We start from the raw sequence: 19911 nt of genomic DNA, 5'->3' as shown, positions 1-19911 counted from the left end.
TAAAGACGTGATGTAGCACATTGCCGACCATGATGCTTGATGTGACAGTCAGGTGTGTCTGTAGTGGGACGAGGAGCATAGTCACCTGATATACCCGGTTCTGCGTAGGGCATCATCAAGTGTGTGGTGCTGGACTGGAGATAAGACTCAGGCAGGGCCTCCCCACTATGTCGCTGGCATCTTGGTCAGGCAGGGTGTCGCTCTAATGATAATGATAGATATGTTAAGCACGTCAAAGACTCGTTAAGCATTTTACACTTCAAAACCTGGCGAAGGTCACGGGAGACGTGGGATGGTGACTGAATGTGTGGACAGTACACAAATGGTAGGGCAGCAGGTGGACAGATGGCTTCTATATATAGGTGGTAGAGCAGTATATACAGGTGGTAGAGCAGTATATACAGGTGGTAGAGCAGTATATAAGGTGGTAGAGCAATATATACAGGTGGTAGAGCAATATATACAGGTGGTAGAGCAGTATATGGACATGGCCGCAAGATACAGGTGGTCAGATCGATGCCAGACACAGACTGGGTATCTGCCACTCCCGCCCCACTTGTGACCAAGAAGTCAATGTGTCTCACACAACCCGCGTTCGTGCTCCTTCCTCACCGTGCAGTATATGCCGGAAGGTAGGTACACAGCAGCCCGGCCCTCGTAAAAAATGTCTTCAGTGGCAGGTAATACGCTTGGCTGTAGGAACACTACACCCAGGTTTCCCTCGCAACCTGGTCGTCACGAACACTCAAGAAACGTGTTCAGTTCCCTCTTACATATTTCTTGGAGCATCCCACGATGTTGCTTGTACCTGCTGGGAGCTACCTCAAGCGTCTCGTAACCTCTGCCTCCGTGTTTTTTTACCATTTTACACATGCCACTGTGTCTTGTTCCTCGGTGAGAAGTTTGCAGTGTGAGTTCCCTGTCACATTCTGCAGTACTCATGTTCTGTTTGTTATTTATTCACGAGTACCTCCCGTTCCGACACCCGTACTGGGCGTTCGTTGGTATAGTAGATTTTATCGTTCATGTTACGTAAGGATATAAAGCGGTCTTTTTACGCCCTCAGCAGCCGCGTTGTTGTCAGAGAAACTTCGTTATTAAATTGTGAAATAATTGAACTTCATCGAGTGTTGTGAAATAATTGCTGTGAATGCTAGTGTTGCAACGTTGTCTTGCATCAGGTGTGTGGAAATATGTGTGTGATCGAGTTTCAACTGTGGAGGGAAATGTGGAAGTGACCGAGGTCATAGAGGAGCTGTTGCTGCCGCTACAGCTGACACCTGTCACACCTGCACCAGCAGCTGCGGCTGATGATGGCACGACTGAGTCCACCCTCTTGTGGTATGCTAACCTCTCCGCCCTGTATTTAGTTATGGAGATAACGTGTGGCGCGGAACCTCCCTGAATCGGATTGTAGCTGGCAGCCATTGATGTATCAGCACCGCCAAACCTCTTGACCACACCATACGGCTCTTGATGGCCAGAACTTCGACCTAACCCTTAAGGTTCAGGTCCATCTTACAGTCGTGTCCGAGGTTGACGCTCACATAGACCAGACCACTTCCTTTAACACGAACCTGTTACTGATTTGGTCTGTACTGTGTGCACACTGCCTAGCTCTGTATATGGAGAGGTTGCTCCATCATTCTCCACGTGCAAGTTAATGCTCTCTCCGTTGCATGGAATGATAGTCTGCCTTATTTCTGTCGTGGAGGGGCACGTTGCCACACGCTGGGCTTGAAGGGATTTGTTGCCTCAGTTTGCTGGTGGAGGGTGAGGCCGGTTTAATCAAGACAGAGACAGAAAAGCTGCCTCAGTTGGCTCATAGAGAGGGAGGGTGCTATTGTCCGCGTGTGAAGGGGACGCGCTTTGTCGCCACGTGTTGGGGCACTTCGCTGGGGTCGTCGATATATCGATTGGTAACAACTTAATGTTCATACCAACATCATAGATGCCAAAGATTTATTAATTTTTAAGATGTCGAAATCATCGAGAAATCTAAATGAATCTTTGCTCCAGTCATCAGTCATCACTGCCAGTGATACGCGTCCAGTCATCAGACGAAACATTCAGTAGATTTTCTGCTCACTGATAAGTTGATGTACTGTCTGCCGTTATCAGTTTGACTATCATTAAGAACTTGCCATTATGTTGTCATATTTCTATATCATCTGCAGGTATGTAGCTGTCAGTCCTCCCCTTAGATAAAATGGGTACCCAGAGTAAGTTCGGGGTTAGTTTGTCTGCATATATATATATATATATATATATATATATATATATATATATATATATATATATATATATGTATATATATATGTATATATATGTGTGTGTGTGTGTGTGTGTCTGTGTCTGTGTTTGTGTATATATATATATATATATATATATATATATATATATATATATATATATATATATATATATATATACTGGAGGAAGTGAAGTGTTTTAAATATCTGGGAGTGGATCTGGCAGCGGATGGAACCATGGAAGCGGAAGTGGATCATAGGGTGGGGGAGGGGGCGAAAATCCTGGGGGCCTTGAAAAATGTGTGGAAGTCGAGAACATTATTTCGGAAAGCAAAAATGGGTATGTTTGAAGGAATAGTGGTTCCAACAATGTTGTATGGTTGCGAGGCGTGGGCTATGGATAGAGTTGTGCGCAGGAGGATGGATGTGCTGGAAATGAGATGTTTGAGGACAATGTGTGGTGTGAGGTGGTTTGATCGAGTGAGTAACGTAAGGGTACGAGAGATGTGTGGAAATAAAAAGAGCGTGGTTGAGAGAGCAGAAGAGGGTGTTTTGAAGTGGTTTGGGCACATGGAGAGGATGAGTGAGGAAAGATTGACCAAGAGGATATATGTGTCGGAGGTGGAGGGAACAAGGAGAAGAGGGAGACCAAATTGGAGGTGGAAAGATGGAGTGAAAAAGATTTTGTGTGATCGGGGCCTGAACATGCAGGAGGGTGAAAGGAGGGCAAGGAATAGAGTGAATTGGAGCGATGTGGTATACCGGGGTTGACGTGCTGTCAGTGGATTGAAGCAAGGCATGTGAAGCGTCTGGGGTAAACTATGGAAAGCTGTGTAGGTATGTATATTTGCGTGTGTGGACGTATGTATATACATGTGTATGGGGGGGGGTTGGGCTATTTCTTTCGTCTGTTTCCTTGCGCTACCTCGCAAACGCGGGAGACAGCGACAAAGTATGATAAAAAAAAATAATAAATATATTTATGTATATATATATATATATATATATATATATATATATATATATATATATATATATATATATATATATCGTTAATGAAGTCTTGATTAGGACATTCACTTGTCTGTGCCGTCTCAGCTAACGTAGATAATATGCTGAGTTCAGCCAGGCAGTTGTCAGTAAGACCACCGGATATGTTAGGTCCAGATGTCTGCTGGGATGTGGCCGGCGCGTGCCCTGCTCCAGCCATTGTGGCAGTTATCACGATATTTAAGGTGAAAGCAAAATACATCATGTTTTTTGGCAAAACCCAAGTCTGTCATTTGTCCTGGGTTTTCGTCAGGCAGAGAAGCGACGGTTTGCTCATTTCACTCAGTCGATAAATCGAGAAATATCGAGCAAAGTTCGTCGATAAATTGATATCAGGTTACCTTGGATAGACGAGTTCAAGCGCTTTGCCCACGTCCGCAGGTGGACCAGGCCTGCTGGCTTGCTGCATGAAGGATAGGAACGCTAGGTGATCCCACAGGCTCGGGGACAGTGTATCAAGCGCTATATAGTGAGTCAGCTCGCCCATGGAGGGACAAGCTGCTGCCACTATGTATGTAGAGGAAGGGAGGCTTGTATGGTCAATAAACAGAGGGAGGAATTGCCTTCAGACATGGACGGGAAAGTTCGCTGTGCACGTAGTGAGACTCGTTGCTTGTCCAGACGTTGTGGGACCCAGCCCGTACCCTCATCGTGGACCACAGTAGCTCTGACCTGACCGTACAGCAAGTTGCAAGCTTCCATTGTCCAAGCTTGTAAGTAAAAATTCTTGTTACCTTACGGAGGGAGAAGCACTGCCAGTCCCTGCTGAGACAGAGACGCCATGCCAGACCAGCCAGGCTTGGAGGGCATCTGTGCCTGGTGCACACCCAGCCAGGGAGGTAGCCAGCCCGTCGGTCCGCTTCACTGTACACCTCAACAATCTTCGCCTCTCACGGACAACTCACTAACCATCCCGTCAGATGATTATTGTTTTAGTGGGAAGATGGAGGAAGGGAAGCTGGGCTTTGCGGCGTACTGGTGTGTCTGAAGTGGACTGGGGAAGAAACAGTGGAGTATATCGGGATGATTACGGAGAGATAGAGACGATGGGGTACAGGAGACCAGGAAACACGAGCTACGGTTACAAAGAAACGCAGTAAAGCGGAGAACGAGAGAACGTTCACAACGTTTCCATTTAGCGTCGCGGGTCCCTGGAAACAGAAAGGCAATCCTGGACATTAGCGGCGCCCTGGGGTTGCCAGGAGTCGTCACTCCTGTGATCTATAAGTTGTGATATAGTAATTGAGGAAATCTCTAGTGTATTACATGATGATTAGGAGTAAAGGAGGAGTATAGATCTATGTGAGCGGCGGCCGGGGAAGATAATAACACCTTGTGAATGAAGGTAGATGAAGACCAACATAATGGTGTTAGTTGTGGTGTTCCCTGGTTGACGGCGCTCGTGGGGCTCAGCTTGAATATTGAAGGTGAAAGATTAACCACATCCTCTGTCACAGCCATCATCACCAACACGCTCATTACAGGTCGGCTGTCATGTGGGGCGTGTAAGACAGTACATGGGTGGGGGAGGGTGGGCTAGGGACGTGGGGTGGGCCGGGGCTATGGGGCGGCCGGGAGCTGCAGGATGGGACACGGTTGCAAGGTAGGCCGAGGCTGTAGGGTGTTGCTGAGGCCGTAGGTTGGGGCCAGAGATGTTGGGTGGACCAGAGCCATAAGGTGGGGCCGGATTTGCCGGATGGGCCGGGGCCGTCGGGTGGTGGGGCCGGAGCATCGAGGTAGGCAGGTGTTAAAGAGTGCAGGGTGGGCCGGGGTGGGTCCGTGGGTGGAAGGTGGGCCTGGTCAAGGCGGACCCGAGTCACGTCACAGAGCCCATGGCTGGTGTTTATGCGGCGTCAGGCACAGACTGCTGGTCCGACTTGTGAGGTGATGGAGGAGCTTCCTCCCTCACCACCTCCATCATTATCCACAAGATACTTCCTCCCCCTCACACCCTCTCCATCAGTAAACTCTCCTCATTGGAGAGGTTTTCCCCCCTGTAACACTGAGAAAATAAAAACGAAATATTCAGAATTTCTGTAGCGAGAGGTGAATAAGTTGTATATTGTGTACCCTCATGAATGTTGTGTGTCGACGTGTGAGCTGAGGAACTAGTGTTGTGACCCTCACTTATCTCATCACCACCTGAGCGCAACCGTCTGATCCTTCAGCTCCATGGTACGACCTGTGAGTAAGACAGAACGACTCTTTCATCACGGTGGTACGACACGAGATTGCGACCCTCCAGCACTGTAGCACGACATTTAAGCACGACCTTACGACTTATGATTCACATGATTGTAGAGAAATTGGTTAGGAAAACAATAACATCATCATACATGAACAACATTTTGTGATGGGAAAATAAAGCGGTATTATTGAAGCTGAAAACGGAAGATTAATCTTAGTTTGGTTTGCTGGTCCACATTTGTGAACGAGTTAGTAGCAAGATTTCACCGCGAGGTTGTGATGGCCAGGCAACAGCCACCACCAGACCGTCTCCAAACTGTGTCATCCCTCCACCCTGTATGTAGCACCTCTGTGTCATCCCTCCACCATGTATGTGGCACCTCTGTGTCATCCCTCCTCCCTGTATGTGGCACCTCTGTGTCATCCCTCCACCCTGTATGTGGCACCTCTGTGTCATCCCTCCACCCTGTATGTGGCACCTCTGTGTCATCCCTCCACCCTGTATGTGGCACCTCTGTGTCATCCCTGGAAGATGTGTCTAGACAGACGAGACGACGATGACACGTGTCCATGATGGCCAGTCTTGCCCTGTCTTCAGTCAACATCGGCGTCGCCGGATATAGAGAGGAAGGAGTTATAGCGTATTGTTGACCCTTAACTTAACATATGCACGAACACGTTATAGATCTGAACAAGAATTTTAACCTTGTATGCGACGCATGTCGGGGACACGACTCATATCCGTTGAATAGCACTATGTGTAAATATATACATATATATATATATATATATATATATATATATATATATATATATATATATATATATATATATTAGATTTACATGAATGATGGAGTGGAGGCAGAAGTGTGTTGTTAAGCTGTTGTTGTGTCCGGAACTAGATCATGTTGGATTGTGATGAGTCATCGTTGACAAGGCTGTATTTACGTCACTAAGGTTCGTCTCTGGGCATAGGATGGACCAGAGTCATGCGTCAGTATCTCAGAATGCCATAAGAATTGAGGAGATGACTCCTGTCTCCGGGCAAGATCTAAGATGGATATAGATCACGTGGGTACATCTTCCTTGGGGTCGCCCTAGAACTGGTCGGGTAAATGATTAGTTACCTAAAGTCACTTCCTCCAGAGGTGGAAGGTATACCGCAGCCCCACATGCCATACGTCTGATGACATTATCAAGCTATGGTCTCCCGTCACCATCTGAACTAAATGTAATTAAATGTTAATCTGAGGTGTTGAGATTAATGTAATATATTCATGGTTTAAGGATAGTGTTGAGCTATGACTAACCAATTAGCTTGATCTGTTGCTTGGCTGAGTCATCAGCCAGACCAGAGAACCGCGCCACCTTCACTCCTGTTCATTTAGAACCACTACCCTTCCAGCCACCACCTCTGCCATCCACCACCTCTCCCAGCAACCACTTCTCCCAGCCACCGTCTCTCCCCGCCACCATAACTCTCTGCCCCCAGCGGTAACTGTGTCATTCGGAGCACATCCACTGCCCTGGATATACAACATGCACATCCTCCAGCACCCACAATACATGCTTCCCAGAACTGTTTTACGACCCTTATGTACAACCCAGAACACTTACAGAACCCACATGTAAATCCCAAAACACATACAACCTGTATGTACAACCCAGAACACTTGTACTTTCAGCATTTAATACCTAGAACACTAGAATGACAAATGCTAAGCAAAACATTGGTACTGCCACTATCATGTGAGACCCAGAGGATATTCACTACAAATCTGCTCGACCGAAAATACTGATCTGACGCCACGTTCGTGTACTGGCTGCTGCAGCACTTCTGCTGACCACAGGACACATTTGAACTACTTTTTGCACCATTACTTTTCCAACGCGTCTGCTGTCCGCAACACTTATGCACTCAACAACACAGGTGCTGTCCACGACAGATGTGATATCCACAACACATATTCTATCTTTAACAGGTTTGCTATCCACAGAGCACGTATACTGACCCACAACACGTGTTGTATGCACGACACGTGTGCTATCCAGTTACAGATACCGTGTGACTCGTAAACTTGTCTACTGTTGATAAGAACGTCACTGTCTCGGTGGGTTGAGTTAACCAAACCAAGCCGAGCCGTTCTGAGAAGATGCGTGTTCCCTGAGGGTCTGTCCTGCCATGGCTCTCATAATACTCCCAGGTCTGGCGGCACCAATGAAAGAAATATAATTAAACCTGGATTTACAGACGACGCCAGAATTGTTAAGTCATGAAAGACACCGGAAATGTATTATGTTTTAAGTTCTGCAAGTTCCTCTTGATAATGTTTTGCTGCTCACAGAAGAACACCTCCCGCCTGTCTTTATAAAAACGATGATTTTAATGTGAGCGATACCTGGCCGCTGTGAGGTGAATCTGGAGCGCAGTTTTTGGAGGTTTTCTACCCCACAACCCAGACTCGACCCACTGCTGGCTGAGTGGGGTCGTTGGCGCACCAAGCTGTTGGAAGCCCCCTTAGCCTGCTGGCCTGGGAGGTTTTATAAGTACTTGTCTTAAGCCTTCTTAAATTTTACCGGTATGACTCCCAGAATGTTTCTGGTAAAGTCTTGGCCTCGGGTGTTCAAGGTTTTTCTCCTGTGTTTAACGCGCCTTTTGACTTCGCAGTATTTCCTGAGTCTCTCCTACCTATCGTCGTGCAGCAAGAGAATTATTTGCGTGTTGTGTAACCTTCGCCCGCCTGGGTGGACGGCCACACCACCATACAGCATGTACTGCGTCAAGTGCTCTGCAGAAGGTTACTAAAATCTCTCACCACCATAGACAACTCCTATCATTATCATCACCATCATCACATCATCATCATCATCTACTTAAAGACGTACAATATTGTTGATCTAGAAGTACATAGAGGACGTATATTGCCGTTGTAGACGTGTTGCTGATATGTACCTAGTCTGGAATCTGCTCAGTGAATTTTATAATCCCATTCAAGTACAGGTTCTAGTGTTGTCATGCGTCATTGTAATGCTCATTACTTAACATCTCTGGTTTACAGTCGATTTTCATACGAAAAGAAGAATCTTGTGTGTGTCTTTATGAACGGTAAGGATGATTATACAAGGCCAGCAGACATGCAGCGGACTTTACTGTACTTCTCTGTTAGCGAAGCGTGTACACAAACCAAGCTGTGGTGTTGGAGAAGAACCTCAGACTGCTATCTACAGCAGTAGTGCTGTCGTGTCTCCCCTGTCCTCACCATCATTACTATCTCCAACACCTGTACTGTCTCCACCATGAGGACCAGTTATATCCCCCCAGCATCAGTACACTTCACAACATTTCTGTTACCTATAACATCTTCATTGTTACGATAGCCATGGTATCTTTACCACGTACAGCACACCCAGCAAGCTCACCCACAACATTTGTCCTTCTAACCACACCTGTGTCACGAAGACATGCATAACATCTGCTCTCATGGCAGCCGTTATTCACCAAGAGAAAATTTTCTTCCGTAGAAGCTATAGTGTGTGTGTGTGGGCGGATGGATGGTTAGGAGAGGGACCAGGTCAAGAAGAAAGGGCGCCACTACGGGCGTGTCATGGCACACGCCCTACATAATGCCTTGTTAGGTCACATTTACCTTGTAGCTTGGGACAGAAGGTGGTATACTGCATGCCAGTTGTAGGTATTACCTTCGGGCTCTCACGTCACGTCCCGAGGAAGTCACATGTCGTCAGGAAACGTAGGCTCCGGCCTGCCGCTGTGTTCACTGCTCAAGCCAAATAACGCTACTTACTCACGCGGCTGCGTGACACACAGGCCTCCCATGTACCACCTGAAGCCCAGAGGTGAGTGGCTTACCAAGACCACCCACATTAAACATGGTGCTGGCAAAAGGTGTAAGTTATTTCCCTTGGGCAGGCGACGGCCGCACACAGTGGTGGCTTGTCCTCCTGCACCAGACTCTGAACTCGCTCTCTTCCCCCACAGGACAGCCGGTGTTACTGCAGCCTTACACTACCACTGGTACCTTTCACGCCCTCTGTACATGCTGCTGTACCTGGTTTTTCATTGATTTATTTTCAATGATTCTTTTTCTGACGTGCCGTATCCTTGGCTACACTGAGTTAAAGGGGAACAGTCTTTGGACCTCTCGTGTCGTAGCATCTTTTACATTTTCATACAGACGAAGAGGTTTTGACTACAGAGTCAGTGGTGGTGAGTGTAGGAGGTAAAGAAACACTAAAGAGGCAGTGGTGGTGAGTGTAGGAGGAAGGGAAGACTATAAGAGGAATGGTTGTGAGTGCAGGAGGGAGGGAACGCTACAGAGGAGTGGTGGTGAGTGTATGAGGGAGGGAATACTCCAGGGTGGTGAGTGCAGGAGGGAGGAACACTAACGAGGACGGGGTGGAAGCCTCACGGATAATGATGGCGGTGTTAGCCCGGCCGTCCTGGTGAGCATGGCCGTTATTGGCGCAATTACTGACGTCATTCCCGCTTACCGGATTAATCACGCCCTCTCTCCCAGTTAGGCTACATTATTGCCTATTAAACCTCCTCCACTGATCGATCACCGTCATTTACCATATGGTTTTCCCACAGAAAAATACTTTATCTCTTTACTCGAGCAGCTTAGCCACTAGATCCCTCTCTGAGTCGGCGTTCCGAGTAGTGTACACTTCCATCAAGCAGCGCCACTACGGCAAGTGTGGTGCTTAACGTGCCTGTGGTGTTTAGAAGACTCATGAGTAGTGTACCTCTTGACCGGTATACTACGGCGGGGTAAACTCTTGGTAGACTGCCAAGTGGTACTCCATAGCTGATTCAGAGTGTGAGCAGCGCCTCAGTTATCTGATGATGATAGCTTCCAACTCTCTTATCTCAGGCATCCCGTCTCCTGGAGACACTGCCGCCCCCATGCTCGTGTACCCTCGGCATTGTCTGACATGCCGCTACCAGACCCGTCGACCACACCCCCGACACTAGCCCAGTGTCTCCGTCTGACGTGCCGCTACCAGACCCGTCGACCACACCCCCGACACTAGCCCAGTGTCTCCGTCTGTCGTGCCGCTACCAGACCCGTCGACCACACCCCCGACATTGTGTCTCTTCTAGACCCGTCGACCACATCCCAACAATGGCCCAGTGTCTTCGTGTTACGTGCCGCTACCAGATCCGTCTAACACACCCGGGACTGACGTAGGGTGTTTTACGTGCGCCACATCAGACCTGTTTGTCTCATTTTCTTAGATTTTTAATTGTCACTTGTCCTTAACCTCAGCCAGCGAGGGCCTCAATTTGTGCTCTTGTTTTTTGTCTTGTTTGGGAGCTTTTTTTGCCCGAAGGGTAAACTTATCTGGCAACGGCCCACTTAACGTGGGGGGACACCGCTAGTATTCTACCACACACAGTAAACCCACCCACAAGGGGCACACACCCCAGTTTCTTTAATAATAATGTCAACCACATTACTCAGGTTCCACCTTGACCGTGTAAGTTGCCGCATTTCTTGTCTGTAAGTTCCTCCGTTAGATAACAGGAGGAGGTATAATGTTAAGTCCTCTGTATCTATTATCTGTATCAACCGTGGCGCAAACACGACATCTCTGGTTGTTGTAACCCCCTCCCGATACACTGGCCAGGGATACAATTATCCCAGCCTTAGTCTTTCAGTAACATGTCCTGTGAGCCGTTACCACAAGTGAAAGTTGTATCTGTCGTAGCTTATCCGGTCCACTTCCTGTAATGTTATATTGATCACTATTAACGTTGTCTCTTGGTGTTCCATCTTATAATGTGGGTCTTCATCTTGTTCTCCAAGACCCCACCTTATCTTCCTGGGCGTTATCTTGGTCTCGTGGTTCCCGTGTTATCTATGTTCTCTATCTTATCCTGACCCCAGCCGTATCCCTTCGTCCTCCACCTTGTCCTTCTGGCCCAAACTTTTTCTCCGAGAACATCATCTTGTTCTCCTGTCCCCATCTTTTCCTCAAGGCTTTTGCGGTATCTTAGATTCCACCTTGTGTTTCAATCTTTGACTCGTTCTTCCTAGCCTTTATATAATTCTCTTTATCCTTCATTTTGTTCTCCGGTCCTTCACCCATTCCTCTATACCTCGAGGTTGCCAATGGCCCTCTGGTTGTTACCCCTTGGGCATCCATTTGACGGGAGATTGTCGTCTTGTGTGGTGATTTGTGGGCAGGAATGTATTAGGATGAGAAGCAGCGCGCTATGTTCAGACGTGTCCGTCACGTGGTGTAGATTGTGTGTAGGAGGGTAGTGACTGGCCTCACCTACTGTGCCGAGTTCCCACCGTGAGTGTTGGTGTTGAGGAGTGGGCAGGTGAGGGCGCAGGATGAGTGGAGTAGGTGTGGGTGGTGGTGGCAGTGATGGTGGGTAGGCTCGGGCTGGGTTGGAGCGGGCTGGGGCCGGGGGCAGACAGGGGCCCGGACAGGGCTGCGTGGCCCGCGGAGTGGCGGCGGGAGTGTGGTGCTTGGGTCAGTATCTGTGGAGCCAGCGTGGCGTGCGGATTGTGTCGCGGCCGACCAGGCTGACCCGTGCTGTATACAGTGTTTGCCTGCGTGTGTGTCACTTGTTGTGTGCTTAGTATACACTCTTACGTTCACTGGACTGGCCCACGACCCCAGGATACTACCACTTCCAGTTCTCTCAGGCGACTGGCCGGACGCCTGCCCTCATCACAACCCCACCTGCTTTAGGAACGCGCACATTACGTCGACAGGTGGGTCTCCCTGGTTCCTTATCTTTCGTCACCTTTTATACTTGCCTCGTTATCTATATTTGCTGATGTCTACCGTTAGTATTAAAGGCTCTATTGCCATCCTCCGTTACTGTTATCCGAGTTGTGAGTATCTGCCTTATTTGTCTTCAACGACCAGATATACCTGCATTCTTTAACAATTTGTTTTTTACCCAGACATATCTCAGGCCTCGTTCGCATGTTAGTTACGGTGTGAGGAAAGTGTAGAATGGGACGGGCGGCACCTGAGTGCACACGACACAGGAGGCACCGCTGCCACGCATAAGTCACGGACTGAATGCAACCCAAGACAAGGGAACCAATCTCAGTGCCACAGAAGGGGCGGGGAGAGACTATCTTTCCCACTCTGTACAGGCACGAGTGTGTCAGCACTACACTGTGGAACGGTGGAGAAAATCTGTACCACAGTTGAGTTGGTTGGTACTTGGAAAGCACCACAATCATACGGAGGGTCAGGCAGAGTGCTTGACAATGACACACATTTAGAGATGAGGTGTATATATATATATATATATATATATATATATATATATATATATATATATATATATATATAGTGGCGTACACTGAAGGACAAGGAGTGCTATTTCATAGCTTGAGGTAATGTCAGTAAAACACTGATCCATAAGACAGGAATGTCTGTGCCACATACTCCGACACACAGGGATATTGTGAAGTAGGTTAAGTAGAGACACACAAAGATAGAGTCAGTTTTGGAAGGCGAATGTCACTTAGTGCGCCGGAGCAGTGTCACTGCCGTGCAAGATGAGGAACGGGCGAGTATCTGGGTTTGTCTTGCCACAGGAATGATCGGCCCACACGCTGCTGTCATGACCATCCTGTACGTACCACAGTGCATGTGGCAAGTGACGTGCCACTTGGAGATAGACTGCCAGGAGTGACTGTTACCCAGAGCAAGACAGAGGACGGCTTATGTCATTAGATAGCAACATGTGATAGCGGATATCATTAGATAGCAACATGTGATAGCGGATATCATTAGATAGCATCATGTGATAGCGGGTATCATTAGATAGCAACATGTGATAGCGGATATCATTAGATAGCAACATGTGATAGCGGATATCATTAGATAGCAACATGTGATAGCGGATATCATTAGATAGCAACATGTGATAGCGGATATCATTGCTGCATAGCGTGAGACATGGGTGGACTGGGAGCACCACTTATAAGTGAATCACGGGGAATGATACCATCATAAGTGAAGTAGGGGAGTGTCACTTACACAAAAGTGAGGCATGAAGTGCCATTTTCTAATGTCACTACCACATAATTAAGGCACTGACGAGTGTTTTTGCCTAACGTGATGCATGGGAAAATGCCATTGCCACAAATGAGTCACCGGGGAGTACCGCTGTCATACGTAAAGTACATGAGAATACCTGCCACACAAATGAAACAGCCAGAGTGCCACTGCCACAAGTATGGTACAGGGATGTGCCAGTGCGAAATAATGAGGCACTGGAAAGTGCTACTCACAGATAAGAATTGAGATAAGAATTGAGGCACGGGGAAGTGTCATAGCCACAAAAACAGCGCGGAGGAATATCATAGCCTCAACTATGGTAGAGGGATGTGTCATTGCCACATAAGTGAGGCACAGTGATGTGCTACAACACATTACGGGGTAACGTCACTGTCAGAGTGAGGCACACAGAGGTGCCAATGCCACGAGGTACGGGGAGTGCCACTGCCACATAAGTGAGATATGGGGACTTGCCACTGCCACATAAGGGGGATAGGGAGAGTGCCACTGCCACAAGTGAAGAAGCGTTAGTGCCACTTAAGCCACTAGTGAGTGCCATTCCCGTACTACCGAAGCATGGGGGAGTATCTCTACCATGTGATTAAGGCATGGGGGAGTGCCATTGCTTCGTATTACCTAGAGTGTCACTGTCACATACGTCAGGCAGCGGGGTAGTGACTTATAGGATGAAGCCAGAAGAGGAGGGTGATCGTTGTACTTTGGGGCAAAGGGTAGGAGCACCGCCTGCCTTAGGGGGGAGGGGGGGGGTATTATGGTGTCATATACGGTAGACATGAGGATATTGTGGTGTCATGTACGGTAGAAATGTGGATATTGTGGTGTCATATACCGTAGACATAAGGATATTGTGGTGTCATATACAGTAGACATGAGGATATTGTGGTGTCATATACAGTAGACATGAGGGTATTGTGGTGTCATACACAGTAGACATGAGGGTATTGTGGTGTCATATACAGTAGACATGAGGGTATTGTGGTGTCATATACAGTAGACATGAGGGTATTGTGGTGTCATATACAGTAGACATGAGGGTATTGTGGTGTCATATACAGTAGACATGAGGATATTGTGGTGTCGTATACGGTAGACATGAGATATTGAAAGTTTCAAGACTCCCCATCATCCACCATTAACCACACGGTGTAGTGATGGAAACTCATGACACCTCATCATCCACATTCAAGTTCCATCTTCCCGCCACTATCTTTACCGTGCATCATGGCCCACTCTCCTCCCTATACATAGTAGTGTTAACTCTGTTAGTGTCATTCTTTTCCTGGATCCTGTGTTAACTTCCCATCCACAAGAGGCCGTTGCGTAGCTATACACTAGCTTGGCTCGTACACACGTCTTCATACATAGTCAGTTGCTGTTGTTCTTCCCCGCACATATATGCTCTCGAGCGAGGTGTTATCACTCAGCCGCCTTATCCATGTGTTGACGCAGGCACGCCAGGTTAGGTTTGATCGTGTACCTCCGGCCTGATGATGAACTCCAGGCTCGTGCTTCACAGGTGAAAACCATGTCATTCCTGCCGCTGGTGAGAAATAAAGGGACATATTGGTTTGCCAGCGTCCATGTGCCCCATTCATGAGTGGATGTTGGCCAAAATTGTTCCACAACACTACACACAAAGCTTTACATCTGGATACGTGTCCATGGTTACGGGTCAGACATCAGGTCGTTGCTATTGACATACTCCTCCACCCTCCTGTGCACAGCACATGAAGACTGGGATGATGGTTCTGAACCGAATGTATTACACATTTATTACAAAGTTTTACATTGGATAGAATTTGGGAGGTTAGGGGTCAGCAGTTAAGGTCACAAAATGACAGATGTTTGGGATATCATGTGGGTACAAAATCAAATAATGGGGTACAAGTGTTTTACAGTTTTCTTTTTCAGTAACTTTGTATTTATTTCCAGACCAGCAGATGCGTCACATAAGCCCATGCACTACTTTCTTTTTTAATCTTTTCCAGAAATTTATACGACATGTCGCCTGGCCGTCCTTCCTCACATTCAAGACCCGCTGCCCCACGTAGTCTCGATGCACCATAAATCCTTGTTGCTCATCTTTCACTTAACCACTTGTCACCTTCCCAATCATTTATATCCTGAGTCTGCCCTACATCTTACCTCCTCTACTTTATGACCAAACTGATATCTTTATTACATATACGTATATGCATGACTAATGCTGTCCCTCGGGTGTGGTTGTAGAGGTTGTATGTGCCCCAGCAGCAGGCTCTGGGTTGTATGTGCCCCAGCAGTAGGCTCTGGGTTGTATGTGCCCCAGCAGCAGGCTCTGGGTTGTATGTGCCCCAGCAGTAGGCTCTGGGTTGTATGTACCCCAGCAGTAGGCTCTGGGTTGTATGTGCCCCAGCAGCAGGCTCTGGGTTGTGTGTACCCCAGCAGCAGGCTCAGGGTTGTATGTGCCCCAGCAGCAGGCTCTGGGTTGTATGTGCCCCAGCAGCAGGCTCTGGGTTGTATGTGCCCCAGCAGCAGGCTCTGGGTTGTATGTGCCCCAGCAGCAGGCTCTGGGTTGTATGTGCCCCAGCAGCAGGCTCTGGGGTGTATGTACCCCAGCAGCAGGCTCTGGGTTGTATGTGCCCCAGCAGTAGGCTCTGGGTTGTATGTGCCCCAGCAGCAGGCTCTGGGTTGTATGTACCCCAGCAGCAGGCTCTGGGTTGTATGTGTCACAGCAGCAGGCTCTGGGTTGTATGTGTCCCAGCAGCAGGCTCTGGGTTGTATGTGCCCCAGCAGTAGGCTCTGGGTTGTATGTGCCCCAGCAGCAGGCTCTGGGTTGTATGTGCCCCAGCAGCAGGCTCTGGGTTGTATGTGCCCCAGCAGCAGGCTCTGGGTTGTATGTGTCCCAGCAGTAGGCTCTGGGTTGTATGTGTCCCAGCAGCAGGCTCTGGGTTGTATGTGCCCCAGCAGCAGGCTCTGGGTTGTATGTGTCCCAGCAGTAGGCTTTGGGTTGTATGTGTCCCAGCAGTAGGCTCTGGGTTGTGCTGTCCACTTGATTAAGGATCTGATATTGGTGGGCCTCCGCACTCATTACTTTCATCGTCAGTATTTACATCTGGAAGAAATTTGTCGAGTTGCCCTTGGATATGAATACGAACTTTTCTTACACTCGTATTGTCCTGTCTCAACCTTATGTATATGTATCATGTCTTTACTCATATGTACACACACACACACACACACACACACACACACACACACACACACACACACACACACACACACACACACACCAGTCAGGTGCCCATTTATCGACCATTCCCGGGGAGAGGATGAACGATTAAGTTAGATGTGGGCCGACTACCTCACTTTTCGAGCTTAGCGGGCCTGGGCTGACTAATGGTCAGTAACCCTGACCAGTACACCACGGAGGCCCTCTGTGTGTGTTGGTGTCTGAGTTGTTAATCAGGTGCTTATCAGTCTAACAGCCTCTTATGTTTCACTGGCTTCTCAAAAATGTAACCTTATGGAGATGATATAACCATGTGGAGATGATGTAACCATGTGGAGATGATGTAACCATGTGGAGATGATGTAACTATGTGGAGATGATATAACCATGTGGAGATGATGTAACTATGTGGAGATGATATAACCATATGAAGATGATGTAACCATGTAGAGATGATGTAACCATGTGGAAATGATATAACCATTTGGAGATGATGTAACCATGTGGAAAAGAAGAGCCAATCCTTCCCTTTTCTCCATTTGTACAACTGTTTTGTGTGATGTTGACATGTAAGAATGTGGTTGCGTTGTGGTTTATGGTGGTTTGTTTGTTGGACTGAGTGATCTCAAGTCCAACAAACATCACTGGCTTCATACAGTGATTTCATCAAATCATTATTGCACTCGGGAGACACGTGCCTTCAGTAGTGTCATTGGTAGTCTTGTGTCCTTTGTTATATAGTTCTCTATGTCTTCATTATCATCTTGCCATATTTAACCGTTCCTTTGTTGAGTTTTGTAAAGCTTAAGTCATCCAGTTTCACACCCAAGTGTGAAACCAAGTCACTTGTTTACCAAATGGCGTCCTAGCTATGTTTCTTCGTTGTATATCAACTGACTTGTATCTCTTTCTAGTATCTCCCCTGATGATGTGATTATTACACGAAAGTGCACTTGAGAACTTATCGTGTTTCATCTCCCCGTTGACTCATAGGAATATATATATATATATATATATATATATATATATATATATATATATATATATATATATATATATATATATATTCATACTATTCGCCATTTCCTCCGTTAGCGAGGTAGAGTTAAGAACAGAGGACTGGGCCTTTGAGGGAATATCTTCACCTGGCCCCCTTCTCTGTTCCTTCTTTTGGAAAATTAAAAAAAAAAAAAAAAACGAGAGGGGGAAGATTTCCAGCCAATCGCATATACTTATATATATATATATATATATATATATATATATATATATATATATATATATATATATATATATATATATATATATATATATATTTCTTTTTCTTTCAAACTATTCCCCATTTCCCGCGTTAGCGAGGTAGCGTTAAGAACAGAGAACTGGGCCCTTGAGGGAATATCCTCACCTGGCCCCCTTCTCTGTTCCTTCTTTTGGAAAATTAAAAAAAAAAATGAGAGGGGAGGATTTCCAGCCCCCCACTCCCTCCCCTTTTAGTCGCCTTCTACGACACGCAGGGAATACGTGGGAAGTATTCTTTCTCCCCTATCCCCAGGGATAATATATATATGTATATATATATATATATATATATATATATATATATATATATATATATATATATATATATATATATAGTTTATTGAAGAAAATTAATAAAGATAAGAAAATATTTTCTTGCGAATCAAAGCAGTTGTAAAATTTTAACGACTTACAGATCAAATTCTTCAAGTTGTTGGGAAGGAGGGGCGTGAACTGCTGATGCAGCTTGTATTCCTTCGTTGGATAACTATGCTAGGGCACGAGAACAGAAAGGCGGCTACTCAGTTGCCATTAGTTTCTTAGATCAGCCGGAATCCGAGGCGGCTGAAGAAGTCAAGAGCCTTCCTTCCTCAGAGTCCCAGCGTGTCTGAACTAATTGGAACGAGGAGGTATTGCAGATCCAGGCCATCGTATTTTCGGCTCTTTTTAGCTGTTCCCTGAAGTCTGAAGCAACACTATGATTTTTTGAGGTTCTTTACAGACTTCTGTCAAGGTGAAGGCGTTGTCTCATGCTAGCTCCCTGACCCTCGGCCAAGGAAAAGATGCTACACCGTCAGGCCGTTTGCCACTTCCATTGCACCTAAGGAGTTGGGTTTCTCTGTCTTCAGGGAAGTTGGCCAAGGCAAGAGTTATGATGTTTCGTTGATCTCATTGTGCCCGGCCGGCAACTCAGTGCAGGTTCATTTCATTAATCTCAATGACAAGTCTGAAGTGTGCAGGATAAGTTGTATGTTTAGGTTCAGTCAATCAAAAATGTTATGTAATGCTTACTGTAGAGGTGGCATGACTCCCTCCGTGATAACCTGATCCATAATGTCCGAAACAGAGTTCAGTTGTGTGTGTTATACACTGATGCAGTGTATGTTTGTATGTATGTATGTATGTATGTATGTATGTATGTATGTATGTATGTATTGCGATGACGGAGTGTTATGTGCTTGAGCAGTGTAGAGGACGTGTGCATGCTGAGCTGTACAGCCAGGATGTGACACTAGTCAACAGGACCCGCAAATCGTTTACAGACGTCGAGGTGGGCACTGCTGGTCCTCGTGTGTGGAGGGCGAGGTCATTCCTTCCCGTGGGATGAGCCTGGGTTGCACCATAAGTATGCTGATCGTCACACATCAGACGCCGGACATGTGGACTTTTACCACTGGATTTTTACACTTAACTTGTTTGTTTACTCCTGGACCTGCCGGATGGCACAAGACCTACAGTGTCGTCTCTATCGTTGCAGTCAGGAAATAACTTGTACCGCATGCGTTAAGCTGTTTCTCAAGGTACTGGACTTGTGCCACCACTGCTTCTCACACTCATACCTGAACTAGACTCGAGCACAGACCAGTTTCGTATCATCTTCTGTAGATAATACCACAGTAAGTATGGCGATTCCATCCGTGGAATTCAGGAACGGCAGATGTAAGGCTAATGTTCCGGTAGGCCACAGTAATAACTTGCTCATTAACGAAGACAAGTCTTACTTCTCAGTTATGGTTGAAGCAGAGAAGTCAGTCAACACACACAGGACAGACACGACTGCCATTATATTTAGAAACGGAAAAAGTACAGAAAAAGAACAAACGAACGCCATCATAT

The 19911-nt window shown here is 46.9% G+C and overlaps 2 protein-coding genes across 16 annotated transcripts in view; both read left to right on the top strand.

Annotated features, from left to right (window-relative positions):
• Positions 1-19911, top strand: part of Nca (neurocalcin homolog) — a 716194-nt gene that overhangs the window by 489636 nt on the left and 206647 nt on the right. The window lies entirely within an intron of this gene.
• The window catches only part of LOC139756261 (neuronal calcium sensor 2), a 409472-nt gene that overhangs the window by 256676 nt on the left and 132885 nt on the right, over positions 1-19911 (top strand). The window contains exon 1 of one of the 5 annotated variants that reach the window (XM_071675463.1): positions 11940-12238. The exons of the other annotated variants lie outside the window; for them this stretch is intronic. The gene's annotated coding sequence lies outside the window, so the exon portion shown is untranslated. Of the gene's footprint in view, positions 1-11939; positions 12239-19911 lie in introns of those variants that run through there. 5 annotated transcript variants of the gene reach the window in all.

This window comes from Panulirus ornatus, chromosome 21 (genome assembly GCF_036320965.1).
Source record: "Panulirus ornatus isolate Po-2019 chromosome 21, ASM3632096v1, whole genome shotgun sequence".
In the NCBI taxonomy this organism is placed as follows: domain Eukaryota; kingdom Metazoa; phylum Arthropoda; class Malacostraca; order Decapoda; family Palinuridae; genus Panulirus; species Panulirus ornatus.
This window is presented reverse-complemented; position numbering and strand designations above follow the sequence as displayed.